Below are 26,963 nucleotides of genomic sequence, written 5' to 3'. Positions count from 1 at the left end.
GCGATGCAACGCGAATATGAGGCATTAATGGCAAACGAGACATGGCAGTTGGCAGACTTACCGGCAGGACAACGAGCAGTTGGCCTGAAACGCGACAAAGATGGTCAAATCGAACGTTTCAAGGCGCGGCTGGTGGCTAAAGGTTGCTCCCAGCAGTACGGCATAAACTATGCGGAAACATTTTCTCCAGTCTGCAGACTGTAGAGCGTGCGATTTATTCTTGCGCTAGCAGCAGAATTGAAATTATATGTCAACCAAATGGATGTATGTACGGCATACCTCAACAGTGACCTGAGCGATACGGTGTACATGAAGCAACCACAAGGGTACATTGATCGAGCTTATCCAGCGAAGGCTATGCTGCTTAAAAAGGCAATATATGGATTGAAGCAGTCAGGAAGGGAATGGAATTCGAAGCTGAATGGCGTCCTGACTAATCTGGGTTTTGTTTCCTGTGACAACGAGCCGTGCCTCTACCAGCAGAGAGGGAAAGGTAACTTATCGTTAATCTTGGTATATGTTGACGATTTACTTATAGCATGTCAGTCCAAAGAGGACATGCTCGGTATCAAATCGGCTATTTCAAATGCGTTCGAATGTATCGACAAAGGTGTTCCAGAGCTGTTTTTAAGCATGGAGGTGCACCGTGAAGGTGAGCTTGGGCCTATCACAATAGGCCACTCGCAATACACCAAGGAACTATTGCAAGCTCACGACATGGACAAATGTAGACCAGTGGCTACTCCGTTGGATGCAGGGTTCCAGGTGGATTGTACTAATGAGCAGTGTCAAAAGGTTGATCCTGTCATGTATCAATCCATGATTGGTGAGCTGATGTGGCTGGCACTCACAACCAGACCGGACATTTTGCATTCAGTTGCAAAGTTGGCCCAGAGGAACAAAGATCCGCACACAGAGCATCTGGCTGGTGTGAAGCACGTTCTGAGGTACTTGGCAGCGACGATGAACTTCAAACTACACTACAAAGGGTGTCACCAGCCACTTACTGGATATGTGGATGCGGATTGGGGCGGCGATCGAACTAACCGGAAGTCGTATACGGGCTATGTTTATTTTTTGGCAGGTGGCCCAATTTCTTGGGGATCTGAGAAACAACGCAGCGTGGCACTTAGCAGCACGGAGGCAGAATACATGGCACTGTCGGCTTCGTGTAAGGAGTCCATATTCTTACGTCGCTTAATCATTGAAATTGGCTGTGGAGATGAAGCTACCTCAACTACCTTATATGGCGATAATCTGAGCGCACAAGAGCTGGCTAGGAACCCAGTGCATCACTCAAGGACCAAGCATATTAATATTAGATATCACTTTGTACGACAGATAGTAGAAGAAGGTCAAGTTAAGTTAAAGTATGCTAGTACAACAGATATGATTGCAGATATCTTGACCAAGAATCTCCCTAAGAGAAAGCATGTCGAATTTACAAAATTGTTATGTTTAAATTGAGTTAAATGGAAGCATGCACGCATGGAGGAAGGGTGTTGAAGAATGACCATCTCTAGCAATGCACGCATGTATTGACAGACATATGAGTATGTAGACGTATGTATGAGTGAGAGACGTAACAAAGCGACGTTCTCTTATCTCCCTTTTTGTTCTCCCTTTCGTTCGGTCTCTATCTGCCTGCGAGCAGAGCATTTATTAGTCACAAATAAACCTTACATATGAATGGTTGCGTTTTTATACCCGATACTCAAAATGAGTATTGGGGTATATTAGATTTGTGGTAAAAGTGGATGTGTGTAACGTCCAGAAGGAATCGTTTCCGACCCCATAAAGTGTATATATTCTTGATCAGCATCAATAGCCGAGTCGATTGACCCCTGTCTGTCTGTCCGTCTGTCCGTCCGTCCGTCCGTCCCCTTCAGCGCCTAGTGCTCAAAGACTATAAGAGCTAGAGCAACGATGTTTTGGATCCAGACTTCTGTGATATGTCACTGCTACAAAAATATTTCAAAACTTCGCCCCGCCCACTTCCGCCCCCACAAAAGACGAAAATCTGTGGCATCCACATTTTTAAAGATACGATAAAACCAAAAACGCAGAATCGGTGAGGATGACCATATCTTCTACAGTGCAAAATCTGATCGTATAATGATTATAGCCAGAATCAAGAAAACAATTTCATTCTATCTCGCTCTGTCTCTCTCTAACACACAGGTTTCATGGTCGGTTTTGTCAATTGCAAAATATGAGTTCAAGGATCTCAGAACCTATAAGAGCCAGAGCAACCAAATTTGGTATCCACACTCCTGTGATATCGGACCTTGACCGTTTCGTGTCCAAATTTCGCCACACCCCCTTCCGCCCCCGCAAAGGACGAAAATCTGGGGCATCCACAAATCTCAGAGACTATTAAGGCTAGAGTAACCAAATTTGGTATCCGCACTTCTGTTAGATCTCACTATAAAACGTATATCTCAGAATTTCGCCCCACCCCCTTCCGCCCCCACAAAAGACGAAAATCATCCACAATATTGCACATTCGAGAAAACTAAAAACGTCGAATCATAGATAATGACCATATCTATCAGATTGCTGAATCTGGATCAGATCGGATCATTTTTGTAGCCAAAAGCAAGAAATCAATTTTCAGTGGCTACGCAGCGCCCGACGTCACGCTCAGACTGATTTTCTGTCTCTCACGCACGCACTCTTTGTCGTGTGGTTCAATATTAGCGGCGTCTGCCCCAGGAGAGCCATACTGACTTAGTATCGGGTATAACTGTAGAGTTGCGGTGTCCGCAGCAACTCACAACGTTCCACCTCGTTACTTTTCGGTACAAGAACTTCCCTTGCAACGGCGGCGAAATTCTGTCCAACAACATGGAGGGCTCGACAATTGCAGGACATCAAACAGATATATGTATTACTTCGTTGGCAGGAACACCATTTTGGATTATTAATTATTTCCAATAAATTTCAATTCAACTTATAGCCGTAATAACTGAATCGATGGCTCGCTAATGGGTATCTAGAAAAAAACCGAGATTTTCGTGTACAACGCACAGCGCAGCGGTTGAAAAGGAAAACGAAAGTCAATTGAATTCCCAAGAGTCATTCAGAATCAGTGAGAGTGCCGCCAATGACATAGAAAGTAACTGGGGAAAAAAGTCTGCTCCTGCTCCATTTCTGAGCACAACTTGTACTAGAAAAGTTGACAGCGAAACGCATACTTTCACTTTGAAGGCCACTCACACGCACACGCACAGGTACAAACACACTGACACGATAGAAAGCGGGATTGACAGAGACGGACGAGCTGTCAATCTCAGTAAAATGTCCGCTGCTCGCTGAAGCGCATAACGGAAATCGGACGCCATATCGGGCGGATGTGTTCGACAAGGCCGTGCGGAAATGAAGCGTATGTAAGGGTGTGCGCCACAGCAGCGTAGCAAAAGTACTAGTCGGATTACGAAATTGACTAGGTAAAATAATAATAATCGTTGCCCACAGGCAGGGGGCATATCGCATGACAATGAGGCCGAATAAAACGCAGCTCCAGTTTCCAAAACAGAGATAGATATGTTGTTGTAGCCCCAAATCGGCCGAGAAGGCGTCCGAATCAATTTTGAATGTGCAGTTAAAATGCAAATTTTTGCGGGACATAGAGAAGAGTAGAGCGGGCGGGCACAAAGGTCAGAAGTTCTCCCGCATGCAAATTCCTATTTGACCAAATTTCGTTTTGTCAAATGCATCAAACGCACAACAGGACCTGAGTCACGCATCCTGCGCAAATTTTACTTGTGGATACAGCCACAGTTTCAGTTTCAGTTGCAGTTACAGTTACAGTTGTAGATGCAGATTGGGATACATCTGCATTGAGTGCGTTTCGATTGCATTTTCAGCTTGAGCTGGATTATGTTTCCAATGCGTATATGTATGTACAATAAGCTTTTGCAACAGAATTGGCCAAACAAAGGATAGAATAGAATTTCATTTCTTTTTTGAACATATTTACTTAACAAGAGAGACGGAATTGAACTCCAAATCAAATATTTAGATAGTAACTGCTGGTAAATCAATTCTTCTGACTATTTCTCTCTCGCAGACACCAACACTTCCGCGACACACTCGGCTGAGACGACTCTCATTCGCTCTCAAGCCACGCCCTCAGCGAAAACCTGCGTGGTGTCCTTTGCCTATTGATCCTCCTTCTTGACTCTGTACTTCTACTATAATTTCTGCTCAACGACTGTAGATACGCTTTAATTGTTTGAATGTATATGTATAAAAATCGAAGCTTTTCTTCTACATGATTTCCTTCGTCGTCCTTTTCCTGTCACAGGCTATTAATTTCAAAAGTGCCATTTCATATGATACGGCTGGCAGTGGAGTCCCCACGCGAGTGTTCAACTTTTTCTGCTCTGCACTCGGTTTTTGTGAGGGGGAAAGTCTAATTTAATCTGCTGCAAGCCACAAAAAAGTGCAATAAATTCGCCTCCGGTCGCCGGTTCTCCGGTCAGCATCAGTAGCAAAAAACTATTTGCGACTATTTGCCTTTCTGTGAGGCAAGCCAACCGTTAGCTTTCGGTGTAAAATGGGTTAAAAAAGAAAAATATATTTAAAAAAGATACTGGCTTGTCAGAAGTGGGATTCGAACCCACGCCTACAGAAGTAGACTGCGACCTGAACGCAGCGCCTTAGACCACTCGGCCATCCTGACCGTTGAGCGACGTACATGCCAGCCCTGTGTTAACCGAGGGCAGCATTGAAAGCTTTCTGCGCCAATTGATCTGGCCGAAAGCTTCTACACTTCGGACGAAGAGTTCTGTAGAAAAGCTATGACATCATCCATTCGGTGTTTCCCACTCCCTCTGCATAATTAAATGTTTGCTGTTTAGGTAAAACAAAAAATTTGTTGTATTTATTGAATTATCTCAGTATTTGATACGATCAATCAAAAAAGGATTATAATGCAATGATACTTATGTGTAGAAAAGGTTCTTAAATATTTTGTTTTGCTTGCCACTCATCCAGATATAATTAAAATGTGTCTTATTAGCATCGTATCATTCCATATTTAACACGAAAATCAATGTTAATTATGAAAAAATCCACCACTCACGCACTTCGTAAAAATTGCAAACAAATCGTTTGAATAAAATTAACTTATTTTGTAAGAAACGCAGTTTCCAACAAAAAATTGCTATACGTTCCCTAGGTCGTACTTACATTCACACATAGTTTAACTAAAAAGTATGACTAAAATGTATTTCAAAAACTTCTTGCACGTTTAAATCAAATGGGGTTTTTGTTTTGGTTTTTTTACTTTATAGTTTAGGCTTTTTTTTTTGCTTACCCTGTTGGGGTGTATTCTTCATCTAAGTTTTGCTTTTGTTATTTATTTTTAGTACTAAGTCTTTCAATAGTTGCATTTGAATTTTGAGTTTTTATACCCGATACTCAAAATGAGTATTGGGGTATATTAGATTTGTGGTAAAAGTGGATGTGTGTAACGTCCAGAAGGAATCGTTTCCGACCCCATAAAGTATATATATTCTTGATCAGCATCAATAGCCGAGTCGATTGGGCCCTGTCTGTCTGTCTGTCTGTCCGTCCGTCCGTCTGTCCGTCTGTCCGTCTGTCCGTCCGTCCGTCTGTCCGTCCCCTTCAGCGCCTAGTGCTCAAAGACTATAAGAGCTAGAGCAACGATGTTTTGTATCCAGACTTCTGTGATATGTCACTGCTACAAAAATATTTCAAAACTTCGCCCCGCCCACTTCCGCCCCCACAAAGGACGAAAATCTGTGGCATCCACATTTTTAAAGATACGATAAAACCAAAAACGCAAAATCGTAGAGGATGACTATATGTTCTAGAATGGAAGATCTCAACCAGATCGTATAATTATTATAGCCAGAATCAAGAAAACAATTTCATTCTTTCTCGCTCTGTCTCTCTCTAACACACAGGTTTCATGGTCGGTTTTGCCAATTGCAAAATATGAGTTCAAGGATCTCAGAACCTATAAGAGCCAAAGCAACCAAATTTGGTATCCACACTCCTGTGATATCGGACCTTGACCGTTTCGTGTCCAAATTTCGCCACACCCCCTTCCGCCCCCGCAAAGGACGAAAATCTGGGGCATCCACAAATCTCAGAGACTATTAAGGCTAGAGTAACCAAATTTGGTATCCGCACTTCTGTTAGATCTCACTATAAAACGTATATCTCAGAATTTCGCCCCACCCCTTCCGCCCCCACAAAGGACGAAAATCTGTGGCATCCACAATATTGCACATTCGAGAAATCATAGATAACGACCATATCTATCAGATTGCTGAATCTGGACCAGATCAGATAATTTTTATAGCCAAACGGAACAAATCAATTTGCACTGGCTACGCAGTGCCCGACGTCACGCTCAGACTGATTTTCTGTCTCTCTCGCACGCACTCTTTGTTGTGTCGTTTAATATTAGCGGCGTCTGCCGGAGGAGAGCATACTGACTAAGTATCGGGTATAACTGTAGAGTTGCGGTGTCCGCAGCAACTCACAACGTTCCCCCTCGTTGCTTTTGCTTTTGACAAACTGGATTCCATAAAATACATTTGTGGCCCGTTTCCTTTTCATTGTGTTTGTAGTGGGGCGGATCGAAGCTTAACTCTCCCACAACGCAATTGCTGTAGCCGTGAAATGAAAACCGTTATGTTTCGTGGTATATATATAATTATGTGTGTGTATTTGGTTGGACGGTCGCGTGGTAGATCGGCCGTCTGAAGCGGGGGTGAAATCGTAACTGCTTTGCTCTATGCCTTATGGTGCTTTTTTTGCCGTGAGCGCCGTGTGGATCGTGGATTGTGGATCCGAGCGCCCCTCCGAGCGCGCGGGAGCGGCTGGCCTGAACATCCTCCCCCCCCTTGCAGGATTGCAAAATATAATGGGGTGGCCTATGGCTGGGCTTACGCCCCGGACCCGATTCATCCCAAAAAAGGCGCTCTGGACTTGACAAGGACGTCGACTCAGTGTCGCTCCACGGTCGGATAGGCGTGAGGATGCGCAAAACGGGGGTTGCTCTTGAGGAATCTGTGGATGGCGCCGTGGTTCCTACGACGGGGTGGCTCGCAGGGAGACGAGTGTGTCGTTCGTCGTGAGCCGATGTAGATGGCGACGGTGCAGTCGCGGCTGAGCGGGCTGGACGACGAGGGCGGCGTTTTGCATGGTTCGATTTAGATGGCGACGATGCTCCCGAGGCTGAGCGGGCCGGACGACGAGACGTGGGTACGTGGAGTAGCGTGTGGTTGTTTTTGCCGGAGTGTTGGTGAGCCAGGCAGTTCCCGCAATACTGGTTGATAAGGACAGCTCGGAGTTTCTCTTCGGGGCTCAGGAGAAGAAATTGGTGGTAGGTCCGTAGCGGATGGACTCCTTGGCAGATTCGGCAACGGTAGGAGCCAATTTCCATTAGTAACGATTTTGGAACGGGTGAGAGGCACATTTAAGACATTGGAAATTGCCGCCCGGTTACATAGTCTGGTGAGGCTATGTTGATCTAAGGACGGATTCCCCTTCGAGTTCAGGCTTGAATTCGGACCGGAGCGTAGAGCTTTCATACAGTGCATATTTTGGAAATATTTCCGTCGGTCAGGAGACCGTTCGAGAACTTCTGCGGAGGGAGCTGGAAGGAAATTGCTGTCGTAAAAAGACCCCGAGTCTTCTACCTGTGTGATAGGTCGTCTGGAAATTTGACTCGAGAACGATGAGATTTGATTCATCACCTGAGGCACTGGACCTGTGAGTACCCAGCCGAAAATGGTCTCCTGCCCGAGGAGAGAGCCACAGATGTTGGTCAGTGAGCCACTTAACTGAATGGACGGAAGGATATCCGCTCCAATCAGGATATCTATTTGTGAACTCTCATAGAAGGTCGGATCCGCCCATGAGAGGTTCGGCAGGTCTCTCAAGAACCGTTGCGAGATCGGATGCGATGGAATATTCGCGGCCAATTCCGGAATAACGTAGGCTGTGGCATTTAGTTGTAAGCCCGGCTTAGTCGGAGAAGGGATGGAAAAACTGCAGAGCTTCTTTGACTGAGCGGATACGGCATTATTTAGGCCGGAGACCTGTGCCTGGATACGTTGGAATGGCAATTTGATCATGTCCACAAGACGTTCTGTAATGAACGTTGCCTCTGAGCCAGAGTCGATCAGAGCGCGGGCGTGGAAAGTTTTTCCCAGGTGGCAAATATTAACGATGGCCGTGCCTAGGAGGACAGCACTCGTACCGGAGGCGAAATATGACTGAACGTTTGGCTGGGCTTCGGACGAACTTGGATTTTGTACGCTTGGTACTCGTAGATGTAGCTCGGGCCACGCTGAGGAATTTTGTGCCGTTGTGGAAATCGCCTCGCTGGAGTTTGCTGGATTGCTACAGTGCAGATACGTATGGTGCCGGTCTCCACAAATTATGCAATTGTGGGCGCTTTGGCATGCTCGTATCTGGTGGCCCCTTGCAAAGCAGTTCAAACAAAGCTGTTTTTGCTTAATGTAGTCGGAGCGAGCGCCAGCGGGCATTTGAAGGAAGTAAGGGCATAACCGGATTGGATGATACTCTTTGGAGCAGAGATCACACGTGCTCCTCGTTTGATTCACTGTGGTCTCGAACGAGTGGGCACTCCTAAGATAAGGACTTCCTTGAGACCGAAACGGATTGCTTCTCGAATTGTCTGCAGTGCGTATGCTCGCCCTGGAGTGGGCCTGAGTCTCCATGCCTGGATGGTCGTCCTCGGTCACTTCGAGAGACAGGTACCGCTCCGCCAGGAACTTGTCCATGGCGTGCCAGGTGGGAATTTCGGACTTGTGCGTCACGGATTGTTCCCAAAGCTCTAAGGGCGTCTTTGGCAGCTTAGCGGAAATGAGGTACACTAAAACTCCGTCAGCGAAAACGCTGTCTGTGGAGACCTCGGAATGGGTGAGTGTCGTGAGGCACTTGTGGACGGCCCTCTGGAGCTCTTTTAGCGCTGCTGCTGACTCGGTACGGATTTGGGGCAGACTGAAAAGGATCTTCAGCTGGGCCTTGAGTATCAGCCTCTTGTTTTGGAAACGCTCACGGAGGGCGTTCCATGCCGACGCGAAACCCTCGTTCGTAAGTGGAGCTTGTGCCACTATGTCGTGGGCTTCACCGCTGGTCTTTTTGTTGAGGTGGAACAGTTTTTCCACTGGAGCCAACCTTGGGTTTTCTATGTAGATGGCGGTGAACAGGTCTCGGAACGTGGGCCACTGCTGGTAGTCCCCACTGAAAACTTCAGTGTCACATGGAGGGAGGCGGCAACCGCCGGAAGTCGGCACTTGAACGGCCAGTTGCGGCGTGTGAGGGACAGTCGGGGGCTCGAGCTGATCTTAGACTTAGACTGTGCGGAACTGGCGGCCATAGTGCTAGGAGCCGTGCGAGGGACTCCCGAGGGGAGCAACAAATCCTCGAAGGCATGTGGTGCGTGAACCCTGCACGTGGTCGGACCTCGCTCAGCTGGGGCCGGACGGGAAGATGTGGGCGTAGTGACTGAGCCGTTGGAGCTGGGTGGATGGGTCAAACTCAGCGAACTCACCCGCTTAAACTTCTTACGAGATTTCTTCTCAACAGTGGGCATGTTTGCTGATGGATCTGCGATAACGCGTAGTAGAGTCGCAAAGGTAGGTGAGCGGAAATGGCGACGTGGAAGTTCAGAACTACGAACCGTGGATATGTGGTTTTGGTGGAATTTATTGCGATTATTTAAATTATGGAAATAGTACACCGTGGCCGGAATATATACATAGATATAAATACTACGATTGAACTACGGTTGAAAACAATTTACTCTCGAAATGCAGGGTAGCGAGTCACTTGGCGTTCCGTTACGGTCAAGCGCGGCACTGAAAAATATTCTCCCAACAACTACAACGCAGGCAAACGGTGGAGAAGCGAAAGCGAAAAGAAAAACGAAAAGAATGCACCGCTGCTGCTGCTTGTATGTGTGTATGTATGGCTGTAAGTGCTATGTACCGCGGCTTGGGTTGAAGAGATGTCAAACAACGGGTAAAACGGTGGATAACCGTTTTATATACAATATGTATATTATATAGATGTGCAAGAATATGCTAATTTAAAATGCGTACGTATAGATATGTAAGATAAATACATATGTATGTGCAGTATGTATGGATCGTTATCTTGTTGGTAGTATAATTAGTTAAATAAGGAGGCGCAGTGATTTGTTATTTTATTTCCTTATAAAACCGACAAACTATGGAACGTTTAGCATGCACGGAATAAACCACAAAAATAATTGCAAGAATATGCCTTTATGTTTGTTGCCAGCCGCTTGGATTGCGCTGCGATGTGTACATACATGTAAATTAAATAACTGCGGTAGCGGATTGTGTTTTTAAAAAGTTTTTATTTTACTTCTAACCTCACTGATATAGATTTAAGTAGAGGGTCACAAAGGATTCCGGGCAAAGGGTTTGCGCGATCTTAATTTTTAGCTCGACTTTGCGGTGTCGCTTCTGGATCAAGACTGACTTGAACTTTCTGATCTTTGCATCGTTGATCCCTTTCGGGAATAGTTTTTCTATAAACATTTCAATTGATTTCGCCATCCCGAGTATTGGATTTCGTCATCCAAAGAGAGAAAGTGCAGGATCTGCAGAAAGCCGGGTGTGAGATTGTTTATGAGAAGCCGGGTGTGGGCAAACATTGGTTTTCCATTTAGGCGAGTGTCAAAGATTGGGATTGTGGCGGGAGCCATTGAGATTGTACATCTTAGAAATCAATTAGGCGGAGGCCCAAGATTGAAATTGTTTTCGTTTTGGAAAGCCAAAGATTGTTTACAACTCGTATAAGAGCTCAATAGAATTGGGTACGTTAACTCCCCCCATTCTTAAATGTTTCGTCCCGATACATTTTGAAGTTCTGATAGAGCTCTAATTTCTTCTGACAGTATTTGAATGTTGCTTTCCACTATTTCTTCTGACGGTATTCTTATTGATTTAATAAGTACAAATTTGGTTAATTTATAGCCGAAGTAAAATAACATTATCAATATCAAAATGATTAAGAATAATGTTGTTAATGGTAAGGCCGTATTACCTAATGTTATAAGGGGATTTAAAATATTAACATTATCAAAAGAAAATTGCTTATCATTCGATTGTATATAATCAACTAATTCAAAATCGGTATATCTATGATGCGATATATATTTTAGAATTTTACCCTTATCATTTATGTGGGTTATATTATTTATTACAATTGTGTTGAATATAAGGAGATACGATCCTAACAAAGTAGTATTGTCTACGATATTTTTGCCTCAAACTAATATGGCACCATCCTGAATGATGTCTATTTCTTTGTTTTTTCCCCTTTTTTTAGTGCAGTTGGCTTTAAAGCCATTAAGTAAATTGGTGAAACAGGTCTTCTTTAAATTTATTTGTGCGTAATTGTTAAAAGTTTCTCCTTACATTCACAAACTTTTTCACTTATAACTAACATTCCATCATTTTGTGAGATGGCTCTTGCATGGTAAAACTTGCAAATATCTTTAATTTGAGGATATTTTATGTAAATGATTATTAAATCAGCATTTCGAATTATTTTAACCGTTGCAATGTCCAGCAGATCAGACAGTTCAACAGGATGTTTTTCATGCTTATAAATGTCCTGTATTTCGTTTTTATTTAAAATTTTTGTATTGAAAATGTTTACTTTTAAGAGGGTTATGGTATCAACTAAATTTAGTAGGTCAAAAGTTATTAATTTTAAACGATGCTTTCTCAGTATCGTTTCTTCATTGAAGATGACATTTTTTAATGAATTTGATAGCAATTCAATTTCTTTGAAAAATTTGGAATTTATTACAAATTGTTTATTATTATTTTCAGTTAATTCATTTACTTTATTTTGTATTTTCAAAAAGTCGTCATGAAAATATTTAATATTTGATGTTATCTTTATGTATAATTCTGTTTCTATTGTTGATTATAATTTTATTCGGTCGATTTTCCTTAACTACCTGCTTTTTGTATCGGGATTAAAGTTTATTTCTTTCCCCGAATTTCTTTTCATAAACTACTTCTCCTATTTTATAATCTTTTTCTCTTCTTTTTTTGTTATGTAGCTTAAGCATTTTGGTCTGAGCTTCCTTAAGTAATATTGGATTATGCCTGTGTTCTATTTTTTTATACAATATGTCATATGGCATTTGATTGGTCGTTGAATGTATCGTCAGGTTATATTTCAGTGCCGCCCTTATTATTATTTCTGAATAATCTGTTAGATTTAGTTCATCCTTGATGCACCGCGCAATTTCTGTTAGTGTGGAATGTACCCTTTCTACCTGACCATTTGAGGTGCTGTGTCTGGGATCAGCATAATAAATAGTTAAGTTACTTCTTTGTATGAATGATCTTAATTGTGCTGAAGTAAAGCTTGGTTCGTTGTCAGTCATTAAAGATGTTGCTAACGGAAAGTGTTGCAAAATTTCCATTACCTTAATTTCAATGTTTAATTTACTTTGAATTTCCTTGACCACCAAGAATTTGGAATAAGAATCTATACAAGTGATGAATGTTAGGTTTTGGGCATAGTATATGTCTAAGTGTAATTGATCTCCTTCTTTTGCTGGAATGGGAGCTTCCCCAATTGGAATTTTTACAGGGTGTCTGTGATATTTGTTTTTGTTACAGATCTCACAATTTTGTATATATTCTTTTAATTTTTTGTGTAGGTTTGGCCAATAATACAGCTTAGTTATTTGTTTGTAATTTTCGTCTAGTCCTCTATGGGCTCTGCAATGTGTTTCTTCTATAATTCTAGCTTTATCTTCTGAATTTACTACATCTTGGAGGAACTTTCTCGTGAAGAGAAATTTATTTATGAAGTTTTCCTTTAGCTTATTTTGGATAAGGTATAAATCTTCTAAAGTGCAGTGTATTCCTGTGGTTAAGGGAGGCTGAATAAATTCTTTTAAAATGATTAGCAGATTGTCTACCGTATCAAATTCAATAATATGTTGGGTATTTTCATAAACTCTTACTAACTCATGAACTGTGAATCTCCCTTGCGCTAATAGTAGCTGCTGTTTAAATTGGTTTAGAGGCTTGCTAGTCTCTTGAATGACGTTTTCAAAACTACTCTCTGCTGAATGCTGAGTATTTATGTCTGATTCTGATTCTGTCTGGTCGACATCACTATCTGTCATATGATTTATTTTAATCCGAGATAAAGCGTCCGCTACTACGTTAGTTGAGCCTGGCTTATAAATGATTTTTGGTGTGAAACTTTCTATGAAGTAATACCAACGTTTTATTTCAACATTTGGATTTTATTGCGACATTGCAATGGACAAAGGTTGGTGATCTGTATGTATTTCAATTCCACTCACTCCGTATAAATAATTTCGCAAATTTTGTAATGCCCATACAATAGCTAATAATTCCTTTTTATTAGTAGCATATAATTGCTCGGTTTTACTTAAAGTTTTAGAAATAAATGTTATGGGATTCCCATCTTGCGACAAAACTGCACCTATTGCTATGTCCGATGCATCTGTGGTTAATGTGAATTTTTTATTGTAATCTGGTTGTACTAATTCAATATGTGCTATTAAACTGTCCTTTAAATTATTAAATGCTCCCATTGCTGGTTCATCCAGCTGTATTAATGTTTTCTTGGATGCCCTTCGTGAAACTTTCCCATTTACTCCACTCAGATATTTTGTTAATGGTTTGGCAATTGTAGCATAATTTCGGAAAAATTTTCTGTAATACCCTGTTAGTCCTAAGAAGCTACGTAGCTCTCTGATATTTTTATGAATTGGATAGTTTTGTATTGTGGAGATTTTGTCTGGATCTGTTTTAATGATATTTAGGGAAACAATGTATCCCAGAAATTTGGTTTCCAATTGAAAGAATTTAGACTTTTCTAGGGAAATTTTCATGTTAGCGTTTTGCAATATCTGTATTATATGAATTAGATCTTTATAATGTTGTTCTATAGTTTTTGAAAATATTATTATATCGTCCATATAGACGTGACAAGTTTTCCCAACTTGTTCTCTAAGTATATCGTCCATTGCCCTTTGGAAAATTCTGGGAGCGTTCGTCAATCCCATAGGCATTCTTAGAAATTCATATTTGCCGTTATTTATGGAAAAATATGTTTTTTCAATATCTGATTCGCTCATTAAAATCTGATAGAAACCTGACTCTAAATCAATGGCCGAGAAATACTTTGCCTTACCTAAATTGGCAAGGATTACTGAAGGATCTTGCATAGGGTATCTATCCGGTATGGTGTTTTCATTAAGTTTCTTAAAGTCTATTACTAATCTATGTTTAGGATTTCCGTCCTCATTTACTCCCTTCTTTGGTACTACTATTACCGGTGAATTATATGGGCTTTTAATAGGTCTGATTATACCTTCATCTAAAATTTTACTTATTTCGTTATTAACGAAATCGTTAACCGAATAAGCGTATGGATACTGCTTGCCATATACCGGTCTATCATGTTCAGTGTTAATCTCTCCTTTTATATCCGTTCTGAACGGTAACTGTAAATTTATATTGGCATGGCCTTCTTCGATGATAGATACCATTTTCTCTCTGAGATTTTCTAAATTGTCCTCTTTGTAGGTTATTGTGTTATACAATTTCATTTTTTTCAATTCAGAATTTGCATAATTTTGAATGTCGGATATTTCTACGACGGCGAGTTCAGGATTTTTGCATCCCAAACTTTTAAATTGTTCATTGTCGGATAATTCAACGACGGCGTGTTCAGGATTCTTTAATCCCAAACTATTCGAACTTTTAGTGTCGGATAATTCTACGACGGCGTGCTCAGGATATTTAAATCCCAAACTATTAAAACTTTGGATGTCGGATAATTCAACGACGGCGGGTTCAGGATATTTGAATCCCAAACTATTGACGGATAATTCTTCGTCGGCGTGCTCAGGATTTTTTGATCCCAAGCTATATAAACTACCTTCTACCTTTACTGAATCACTTTTCATTTCTTTTTCTTCTTCAAAATATTTTTTTATTATATATTCCTTCAACGGAAGGATGGTTTTTCCTTCTATAAAGGTTAATTTGTTTAAAGAAAGAAACTCATCATATATTAGTTTCTCTTCATTGTCTTTATAGCTTAAAGTCCCCTTTCCTGTATCAATAACAGCTCCGATTTTCTTTAATAGGTTAAATCCTATTAGTAAATCTGCCTCCATTCCATCTATTTCATAAAACACTTGTTTTGTGTTGAAAATAGTTATATTATGGAAATATTTAATTATTGAAAACCCATTCACTTTAGCAACTTTCTTATAAATTGATAATTCTTTTTTATTTTCGTAAATTCCCTTTTTTATATAACAGGAAGTTGCTCCCGTATCTATCAAAACTTTTAATTCTCTGTTTATTTTTTTATCTACTCTTTTTAAGTAGGGCAGACCTACTTCGGGGGCTGATCTAAAAAATGGTCCTCCTCAATGTTATTTATCCGCATTGCTTTATTAGCCGGTTGTTCCGACATTTCGTTTGGCTTTCGTTTCTGCGCCTGATTTTCGTTAGACTGATTATTCGGTACTACGTTTGCCCTAAAATGCTGAGCTTGGTTATAATTGATATTATTTCTCCTATAATAACCGTTAGTATTCTCCCGATAATTTCTATTATTATTATTTCCCCTGAATTGATTGCTGTTCTGTCGGTTCTTGATTTGTATCGATTCGTCTACATCCATTGGTTCTGGGGCCTGATTTTGTTGTCTATTACCCAAGAAATAGGGTTGTCCCCATGACATGTTATTCCTCTGAAGATCCTTTTTTTGGTAGAATGGTGAACTATTAGTCCTTGGTTGTCGTTGGTTGAATCTTAATGTATTGTAGTTATTATTCCCTGAATTTCTGGGGCCACTGAATTGGTAGGCAAATTGGGCCCGAATGTTATTTGATTGCAATTCCTGTACCTTTGCCAAGGCATTCGGTAAATCTGGGGGATTCAATGAAAATAGGATTTCTGCAATGCCGCCGTTTAGGCCAGTGACAAAAATGCGTAAGGCATTGTCTCTAATTTTCTTATTTGATTCTTTCGTGATTTCACTGTCCTTTCCGTGAGTCATTATTGTCTTATTTATTAACAAGGTCATTTTCTTGTTAACCTCGTTATAGAAATCTATTATTGAAAGGTTCCCTTGTCGGAGAACGCTTAACTCCTGTTCTATTATGTAAATTGGTCTCTTGTCACTGTAAACAAAGTCAAGTCGTGAAAGTATGGCATCAAAATTTAAAACTGTCCCGTGGTTGGTCAGTGCGTCATGTGCTGGTCCTGTTATTTTGTTTCTTAAAATTGTTAAGGCAATATAATATTGCTTACTTCCTTTCTTATATAACTTCACTGCAGTTTCTGCAGCTTCCCTCCATCCTACGTATTGGTTTAATCCACCATTGAAAATTGGTAGGGATTCTATTACCTTTAATGTGGTGTCATCTTTTATTGTCTCGTCTATTGTTTCTGCCTGATAATCTGATACCTGATCGGATTTAGTTTCTATTTGTTGTTTTAAATTTACAATTTGCTCCTGTACTTGTGAAGTTTGAAGTGCTATCAATTGTTTGACCAGATCTGCAGTGAGATCGGTCCTTGTTTGTGAATTAATCATTTTTAGTTTTTCAAAATCTAAAGTTAGTTGATCCACCTTAAATTTTTCTTATATGTTTGTTTTTATAATCTAATATAACCTAATTGAACTTATATATTTATTAATACAACTTTTGCTCACGGACTATCCGGTAGGGGTCGTCCTTCTTAGTTTGGCTGACAGATCTTCGAACGGGTCTTCCTTCTTGATTTGGCTGACAGGTCTTCGAACGGGTCTTCCTTCTTAAATTTCTTTGTTTAACTGGGTCTTCTGGGGGTCTTCCTTCTTTGGTTTAGCTGATAGTTTCACTTTCTTTGTGTTTTGGTTTGGTTGGTTTTGTTTAAAAACTTTGGTTTTTTTGGTTTTTTTGTATTTTTGAATTGTCTTGATTAGCTTTTGTATTTATTTGTATTTTGTATTGTATTTTTATTGTATATTGTATTTATTTTTGCGCACCCTAAGCTCCGGTTTGTTTCCTTTTTATCTCACTTTTTCTTAGCTAGCCGGCATGGCCCTCTGGGAAACAAGCCAAGTGTAACATACTTGAGTGGTTTATTTGAAATACTTGCTTTTATTGAGTCTCGAATCAACTTTCATAGAGATCGGTTGTGTCGCGCTTGTGTAAAGTTGTTTTCTTTATTCTGCTTTAGCGGAGCATTCTCTTGTGTGCTAAAAATAGCATACATCGTAAATTCGGGTTCTGCTTTGTGCGGTGTCGGCAATTGGACAAAAACAAAAAACACATTTGTGAACGTTTTTACAACTGTATTCACTGCCCTTCGGGCAAGACATTCCCCTCAGTCTGCGCACAGCCGCACAAGAGGGGCAATAAAAACTTCGCTTATCAGCTACGGTATAATGAATGCGAATAGTTCATCTGACTCTCGGCTTAGAAATAAGCGGACTGATCATGAGAGAATGCTTCTAATATCAGGCAAATTACCTTCTGAGATTCGTTCTGAGTACCGTTCAGAGGCTGAACGCTCTACATGCACAGAAACCACAACAACAGTAACATTCTCTAGTGCCACCAACAACACCACCTACACCATGGCAACTGCTACAATAAGCAGTATCTGCCCTGAACTAAGCTTTGATAGCCAAGAAAACTCCATATCCATATGCCCCGACGACACTGAGGCAAAAACACTTCGCACTGCTGCCGAACGACTTCTGGATGCTCAAAAATGGAGAACGGGCAAAAGAAAAAACGATCAGACTTTGTCATCTAAATCTAAACGAGGGAGCGGCGGCCGGGACCTGGGCTTCCCCCCACTACAAGCCAACAGGCAAACACCAACAACAGATTTTCCATTCTTGACACGAACATCCCAAGTGATAGTAATAATGAGGAAGTTCGGATGAATGTAGATGCAGACGCTGGAAATGACCAACTGGATGAACACCTTTATGAAGCAGTTAATACAGACCAGTGTCTTCAAGGAGAATCAACGAGCTCTGGTAATCAGCTTAAAGGCCCTCCAAAACCACCGCAAATAGTTGTCAATATTAGCAACTTAAATGACTTATTTGATGTCATAAAGGACGTTGCAAATTTGAATAACGTTGTCGTCAAAGCTAACCAGGGGGAAACGGTCAGAATCCTCCCCAAAGACAGTGATACCTATAGAGCAATTGTGGATTGTTTCGATGCCATTGGAATAGAATTCCACACATACCAATTGCAGACTGAAAAGCCTCATAGAATTGTTGTAAGAGACCTACATCATAGCACCCTAAACAATGATATTACCGCCGATTTTAAAATGTTGGGCTTCGAGGTCCTTCACATCCATAATCCAAGCTCAAGGACTAACAAGGACGAAAAACTTAATATTTTTTTCATTAATATTAAGCCTTGTGCAAAAATTAACGAAATTTACCAAGTCAAGACCCTTTGCCGCCAAAAAATAAGGATTGAAAGGATGCGAAAATCCACAGAGATTGCTCAATGTCGTCGATGCCAGGATTTCGGCCACACAGCCAAATACTGTCGCCGACATCACAACTGTGCCAGATGCGGTGAAAATCACCAAACCTCACAATGCACACGCCCCCTAGATGCACAGCCAACCTGCATTCACTGCTCTGGAAGCCATATGGCCAGTTACAAAGGATGCCAATGGTATCAGGAGTTTCTACGCCGATCAATGGGCTCCGCAAAGAAGGCAATTAATACGAACAGGACGGGTCATGTCCCCTTAAATAATCAAGTGGCATATGCTTACTCTACCACACTTCCTGGAGACCAGCAACAGTTTCCTACCTTGCAGTCTAGTCACAAAAAGGGGGCTAATAGACCAACAATACAGCAGCACCAGCGAAATATTGTTCAGCACCAACCTTTGGTAGGCACTAGAAGTAATACAGGAGCCTCCTATGCTGCCGTAGCAAATGGTAATTCAAATGCAATACCTGCTACACCTGCTCAGCGTCGTTTTCATAGTCTACAAGCGCATCAGCCACAAGGATTGAATAACCAGCAACAGAATTCATATGAAGTTCATGCACTGCTACAACAACAGCAGACAAAATTTCAACAATGGCAACAACAGCTCCAACAGCAGCAGCAGCAGCAGTTTCTTATGTGGCTACAGCAACAGCAGCAAAAACAGCAGCAGCATAATAGTCAAGCCAATCAACGCCTTGAAAAACTTGAAAAAATGGTTTTTGAATTGGCCAACACGATTAAGCAATGGGCTGGATCTAATCTTCAGCTCCAGAACAACGTTTCAGCATCTCAATGAACCCACTAAAGGTTCTCATCTGGAATGCTAACGGCATTTCAGGGAAAGCAAAAGAAGTTGAGCTCTTCGCGCACAAGAATAGCGTTGACATTCTTCTTTTGACGGAGATCAGAATTAAAAGAGGGGCAGCTGTAAAAATACATGGATATGCCTTCTATCCAGCCTTCAAGCCATCGCGGAATAATAATAGCGTTGGTGGAGTTGCGGTTTTAGTTAAGACTTCGCTTCGTCATTTTCCACAAAGGGTCATTGAGACACGCAGCATGCAAATGTCAGCAGTAAAAGTAGCCACAGGACTGGGCGATGTGGAGTTCAGCGCCATTTACTGCCCTCCCAGAGTCAGGATTGAGGAAAGACATTACATCGATACACTCCGTGCTTGCGGGCAAAGGTATTTGGTTGGTGGTGACTGGAAGGCCCGACACTGGCTGTGGGGAGACACTTACAATTCCCCTAGGGGGCGAGAGCTAGCGGAAGCCATCTCTGCTACTGGCGCTAAGATCCTTGCAACTGGATCACCAACCAGGTACCCATATGTACTCAATCACACGCCGTCCTGCATAGACTTCGCAGTACATCATGGTATTCCGGATTCTCGAGCAACAATAAGTCAGAGCTGGGATCTGGACTCCGACCATCTGGCCTTAGTCATCAGCATTAAAACAGATGGCATTATAGAAAATCCAAGCCCTCATCTAGTCACCAAGCACACTGATCTGCTCGCATTTAGTCAACATTTGGAGAGGTCGATTCAACTGAACGTCACGCTAAACTCTGAGGAAGATATCGAGATGGCTGTAGATAACATCACAGAGAGTATACACATGGCTGCTGCTGCCTCAACGCCCTCGCATCCTCCGACAAGCGCCGTCTATGGAATAGTTCTTACAAGAGAGGCCAGAGAGCTTTTGTCACAAAAAAGGAGACTTCGCAGACGCGCAATCCGATCTCAAGACCCATGGGACCGAATTCTATGGAACCGGGCTGCTAAGCAACTTCGAAACACCCTGAGAGAACTTCGAAGCAACTTCTTTGAACAAAAGCTTGCTTCCATGGATTACACCGTGGATGCTGGATATTCGCTTTGGAAGACCACTAAGTCTCTTAAGAGACAACCGTTCAGACAGATTCCCATCCGGTGTCCCAACGGTGAACTTGCTAGAAACGAAGAAGAGCAGGCCAATTCGTTTGCACATCATATAGGGGACAGGTTCACCCATTACCAATTCGCCACGGAGGCGCAGTACAAAGAGAACTAAAAAAACTGCAAACACCTCTACAAATGGCCTTACCCATTAAACCAGCCAGGGCTGAGGAGATTGTTGAAGTCATCAAGTACCTACCGAGGAAGAAGGCTCCTGGCATTGACAGAGTGTGCAATTCCACACTGAAAGCATTGCCTACTCGGGCGATACTCTACATAGTGCTCATTTTTAACGCCATGTTAAGGATGCAGTTTTTTCCTAAGCAGTGGAAGATAGCAACAATCCTGATGATCCATAAGCCTGGAAAACCTGAGGACGACCCTGAGTCGTATCGGCCAATAAGTCTTTTGTCTTCCTTATCTAAGGTATGGGAGAGGCTTCTTGCCAATCGTCTTGGTAGTATAATCAAGGAATGCCGTATCTTGCCGGATCACCAGTTTGGCTTTCGTCCACAGATTGGCAGGACACATCATACAGGCCTATGATGATCTAGAATACTGCAATGCAGTCTTCATTGATATGCAGCAAGCCTTCGATAGAGTTTGGCATATCGGCCTACTGAGCAAAATTAAAAAACTGTTCCCAGCACCATACTACGGTGTCCTACGATCATACTTGGAAGGACGTCAGTTTATGGTCAGGTTCAGGAACACACATTCAACACCTTGCCAAATGAGAGCTGGAGTTCCACAGGGCAGCGTCCTTGGCCCGCTGCTTTACTTTATCTATACTGCAGATCTACCCTCCCCAAGCGAGCAACATATGGAGGCCCCCCGTAAGGCTCTGCTTGCTACCTACGCGGACGATATAGCACTGCTCTACAGCTCCAAGTGCCGCCTTGAGGCAGCAGATGGTCTCCAAGAGTACCTCTACTCTTTGGCAGCTTGGTGCAAAAGATGGAATTTAAAAGTCAACCCATTGAAGACCACCAATCCATGCTTCACCCTGAAAGCGCTCATAGACCACACCCCACCCATAAAGTTTGAAGGCGTAACTTTGGACCAACCAGAGCAAGCAAAGTATCTCGGTATCACCCTTGATAAGCGTCTTACTTTTGGTCCACACTTGAAAGCTACGGCTCGTAAATGTGGGCAAAGAATGCAGCAATTGCGGTGGCTGATTAACAGAAGAAGCACCATGTCACTGAGAGCCAAAAGAGAAGTTTATGTACACTGTGTAGCCCCGATCTGGCTCTACGGTGTGCAGATTTGGGGTATAGCTGCCAAATCGAACTATAAACGGATACAGGTCTTGCAGAATCGCGCCATGAGGCAAATAACGAACTGCCCTTGGTACGTGCGCGGCTCCACCCTACATCGGGATTTGAATCTGCATACAGTAGAGGAGCAGATTGGAAGGCACACCAGCAGATACAGTGACAGTCTAATTAGACACCATAGTATGCTCGCCAGACGATTACTACCTGCCAGGCCTTTGAGGCGGTTGAATAGATTGGGTTTTGCCAAAACTATTGGCCAACTCTAAGTTTCCCTCCCAATATTATAATATTATATTTTTTGTAAGTCCTCTCGCATTTAGCATTAGGTTTGGCTACCCCAATATTATTTACCAGTGATGTTAAGATACGTTATATGCAATGTACGGATTCACCGCTTAATAAAAAAAAAAAAAATAAATAAAAAAAATCTCACTTTTTCTTATCTTATATCTCACAGTCACTCCGCGTTTTTATATCTGAAGGATTTATTCCATTAATTAATTGTCCTTCGGGTTTCGGCACGACGCAACACTTTTATTATTCGGTGCTTTTTATACAACGTCGCCCCACGTTGGGCGCCAATTAAATAACTGCGGTAGCGGATTGTGTTTTTAAAAAGTTTTTATTTTACTTCTAACTTCACTGATATAGATTTAAGTAGAGGGTTGTTATGATCCGCCTCTTTGCCACCCTGGCCTATCGTTCCCAGCTAGCTCACGGGGAAGTCAGGGGTGTTTCCGACCCGATAAGCCAGGGGACGGATTGAACAAACCAAAAAAACATACAAAAAAAACAAATCTAATTTATAGGACAGACTTGTCCTCGTTGGCACTTTCGTCAGCGGGAATAGTTGGTTTCGTTATCCCTAGCAGGGTCCCACCCTTCCATGAGCGCCACCTTTTGAATTCGCTCCCTTTTCATATTCAGGGTCCCGCTCTTCTTCTCGCTCTCGTCCCACCCAACTACCGTTTTCTATTCACTCATGACTCTTTTCAAATTTTCATTTTTATATCCATTATATTTTCATATTTAACTTGAACATTATTAATTAATAATCTAGGTTTATATAAAGCAAACAAATACTAACACAAAAATACTAACAACAAAATAAACCCTATTTCGGCCGAGTTGGCAGCCCCCTTTGATAGAAGTTGTTGCTTCCTGATGCTTGCTGATGTTTACGTTTGATCGTGGTGTTTTTTTATATGATCGTGATATATTGTTTAATTGTGGGTCGGACGGGTGTAGATGTGCGAAATGTGGTGATGTTATGTGATGTGTTATGAATGAGGGTATACATGCGTGGGTTGTGTGTGATGTGGGTGGATGAAGGTGGGTGTGTGTGAATCGTGTGTGTGTATTTCTGCTTTGAAGTCCGGATTCTTTCCCCTGGGGGGGGGGGGGGGGGGGGGGGGGGGGGGGGGGGGGGGGGGGGGCTGGTGTGTGGGGACAGAAACGTGTCTCCAGTCGGTGCTCCGCTGACGGTCCCTTGGTGCCGGTGCTCCGCTGACGGTTCTCGCATCAGTTTCCCGGCCTGGCCAGTACCGGGATGCTGCTGCCGATGTCCGCCGCTTCTGCTGATGTTGATGCCTGCCGCTGATGTCTTGGTGGGATCGTCGTCTCCACGATCACCAATTTTGTTTCCTTTTTTTCTTTTAGGGCACGTGCGGCCTCCACCATTCTCCACCGGAAACTGTCTCTTTTTTTTCTTCCTCGCCCCGTTTCCTTTTCTCCCACGCATCTCTGCCACTGCTTCCCAGGATCCACTATAGATGCCGCTGTCTCTTTCTTCTCCAGCCCTGATACCTATCGGCTCTCTCCAAAACCGCCCATAACACCACACTACCGTTTCCAGGATTACTCCGCCGAAACGGGAGTGCCAAGCTGGCGGGCTTTTTCAATTAAGGGGCCCCAAACGTAGGCCATCGCCTTCACCCTGAGATTGAGAGTCTCTGGCTCCATCGACTGAGATGCCTGGGCTACTGCTTCAGATCCTTTGCGTGAAACACCCCAATACGTGAGCCTTGCAACGTCTCCAGCTCGTACAGACTGTTGCCCATACTCCGGATCACTCGGCACTTGACGTATTTTGGGCTGAACTTCGCGTTGATGTTGTTTTTAAATTTGCTCAACACGAAATTCCGCTTATATATCTCCTGACCCGGTGAGTACCTAATTTCTCGAGCTTTTCGATTATACCTGTTCTTCGCTCTGTTGTAGGCTTCATGAGAGTTTCCTCGGACCTCATCTCGGACTATCTCCATCTTGTCACTCCTCGCCAAGGGTGATATTTGTGCATCATTTAGGGCGCCCAGTCTGCGTGCCAATTTATAATCTCGGCCGCTAGTAAACATGTGCTGCCCAAACAACACAAAGTATGGCGACGTCCCGATACCCGTGTGTATAGCGCTCCTAGACACACACTGGATCTCCGTCAGCTTCTCGTCCCAGCGCGTGTGATCCTCACTAGCGTATGTCCTTATTGCTGCCAGTACAGTCTGGTTCACTCGTTCGGCCGCGTTCGCCTGCGGTGCATAGTTCCCCGACTTCAGGTGCGTTATGCTTCTCCTATCCAGGAATTGAGAGAATTCAGCTGACACAAATTGCTTTCCATTATCTGTATGCACTATTTCAGGAACGCCAAAATGCGCGAAGACCTCGGCGTGCAAGAATCGGATCACGGCCGAAGACGTCGCCTTAGGCAAAGCCTTCAACCAGACATATCTGGACATGTGATCGAGGACTATTAGTATGACCACATTGCCACTTCGAGTCCTCGGATATGAACCCAGGAAATCCAGGTACAGTTTTTGAATCGGCCTCTCGGTTCTGGTTTCGGCCCCCATGAGTGGACGGTGAACCTGTGTTGAATGTTTTGTTTCTTTGCAGGTGTTACAATCAGCCACATATGCCTTCACCTGCACGGTCATCCGGGGCCAATAATAGAACTGTCGCAGCCGTCCCAGTGTCCTCGCGATTCCTCCATGCATTGCCACATCGCTGTCGTGAGCCTGTTGGATCAGTGTGCTCGTCAGGGCTTCCGGGATCCATAGCTTCCACGAAAACTTCTCTAATTCCGGCCGGCCAAATTGTGTGCGCTTAAACAGCAGTCCTTCCTCCACCTTCAGGTCTGGGAATTCATCCTCATCGCTCTGGACCGACTCAATTTTTCTTCGGTATTCTTCATCCTCGAAGGCTGTGGTGTCGAACTCCAGGAAGTCGATAGCGTCCACGTCAAAGGGACGTGACAGTATATCGGCGACGATATTTTCCTTTCCTTTGCGGTGCTCGATTTCGAAGTCATAAGCCTGGAGAGCCAACGACCACCTGGCTAGCCTCCCATCCAGTGCTTTGAATCGCATGAGCCACTGCAAACTCGCGTGATCTGTTATCACCGTGAATGGCATCAGTTCTACGTATGCACGGAACTTCTCTATGGCTCTTACCGCCGCCAGACACTCCTTCTCTGGCACGCTATAGTTGAGCTGTGCCCCTCTTAGCTTCGCCGAAAAGAATGCGATCGGGTGCTCTGCTCCTTCGTCATCCCTCTGGAAGAGAACTGCTCCAATCCCCACGTGGCTCGCATCACACTGGATGAAGAAGTGCTTCTTAAAGTCTGGGTGATGTAGCACGGGGGCACTGGTAAGTGCTTTTTTGAGCTCCTCGAACGATTTTCCTGCCTCCTCCGTCAGCTTAAATTGCCCTTTTCCTTTCAGACAGTCTGTCAGAGGAGCCGAGAGTGCCGAGAAATTTCGGATAAACCGCCGATACCAGCCAGCTGTCCCCAAAAATCTCCGGATTTGTCTCACGTTCCTTGGCATTGGTATTTGGGTGATCGCCTGTACTTTCTCCGGATCTGTCCTAAGTGCGCCGTCGCCTAAGATGTACCCTAAATACTTTAAATATTTATAGCCGAATTTCGATTTTTTTCTTCCAATTGTCAGGTTTGCCTCCTTGAGACACTTGGCCACTTCCTCTAACAGGTGTATATGCTCCTCAAACGTCCGGGAAATAACTAGTAGATCGTCTAAGTATACAAAGACATGGCTTCGGAGTCGTTGTGGAATTACTCGATCCATCAACCGACACAGCCGTTGGGCTGCATTGCACAACCCGAAGGGCATCGATTTAAATTGATAGAGTGGTCTGCCCGGCACCGTGAATGCTGTGTACGTCCGACTTTCAGGCTCCAGCTCTATCTGCCAAAATGCGTGCTTTAAATCGATGCTGCTGATGTACACCTTATCCTCTACGCGGCTCAGAATTGACTCGATGCTCTGCAGCGGGTAAGCATCCTTCACGGTTAATTTGTTTAGTTTCCGCGCATCCAGACACAATCGGTTTTTTCCCGGCTTACGTACCAGCGTCACGCGGTTGCTCCACGGGCTCTCGCTGGTTTCGATGACTCCGAGGCGCAACATTTCGTCCACCTCGGCAAACAACAGCTCTTGCACCGCGGGAGACACCGGGTAGAATCGCTCCTTTACGGGTACGGCTCCCTCGATTAATTGAATTTCGTGCCTTTCGAGCGTCGTTCTTCCCAAACCATGTGTGTCGAATGCCCTGAAGTTGTTCTTCACCTGGTCCAGACGTGTCTGCTGCGTGTGCGTCAATTCGTGCGGTTCCGTTGGTCTACTCCTAGTCAGCACCTCAGCATCAATTTCGGCTAATTCCTTGTGTCGTTCTAGGCCTACTATATGCGGAGCCAGACCAAACTTCCGCCAGAAATCGACCCCTAGGTACAGCGGTTGTTTCAGCGAGGGACCGCCCGCTGTTTGTACTGAGAATTTCTTTATGTCTTGAAGTTTCAGCTCCAATTCTCCTATCAGTTCCAGGCCACCTTTCCCCAGAAGGCTCACCGATGCCCCTGTATCCAGTAGTCCTATCAGCGTCCTCGGGCCCAACTTCACTCGTGCGAATGGCCTGTCATCCTGACGAATTGCCGAGTGGACTGCAGCACACACCTGGAGCCGCCTTCTCTTTCGCCCCTGAAACCTGTCCCGAGCCCGCTGTGCTCTGACTGCTCCCGTTCGGATACTCTCATCGAGTTCGTCCCCCATTATCCGATTCCTGGCCTGTTCGTACTGCCCTGTCTTTCCTTTATCGGCTTGCGCTCGGACCATCTAGCTTCGGGTAATACCGCTTGGT

General features: G+C 43.4%; 1 non-coding gene across 1 annotated transcript; it reads right to left on the bottom strand.

Moving 5' to 3' along the window:
* Positions 1–4,603: 4,603 nt before the first annotated feature.
* Trnal-cag lies at positions 4,604–4,687 on the bottom strand. The gene has a single exon. It is a non-coding gene; the product is annotated as a tRNA-Leu (tRNA).
* Between the last annotated feature and the right edge of the window lie 22,276 nt (positions 4,688–26,963).

Source organism: Drosophila miranda (genome assembly GCF_003369915.1).
Source record: "Drosophila miranda strain MSH22 chromosome Y unlocalized genomic scaffold, D.miranda_PacBio2.1 Contig_Y2_pilon, whole genome shotgun sequence".
NCBI lineage: Eukaryota > Metazoa > Arthropoda > Insecta > Diptera > Drosophilidae > Drosophila > Drosophila miranda.
The sequence above is the reverse complement of the archived record's forward strand: the minus strand, read 5'-3'. Positions and strand labels throughout refer to the sequence as shown.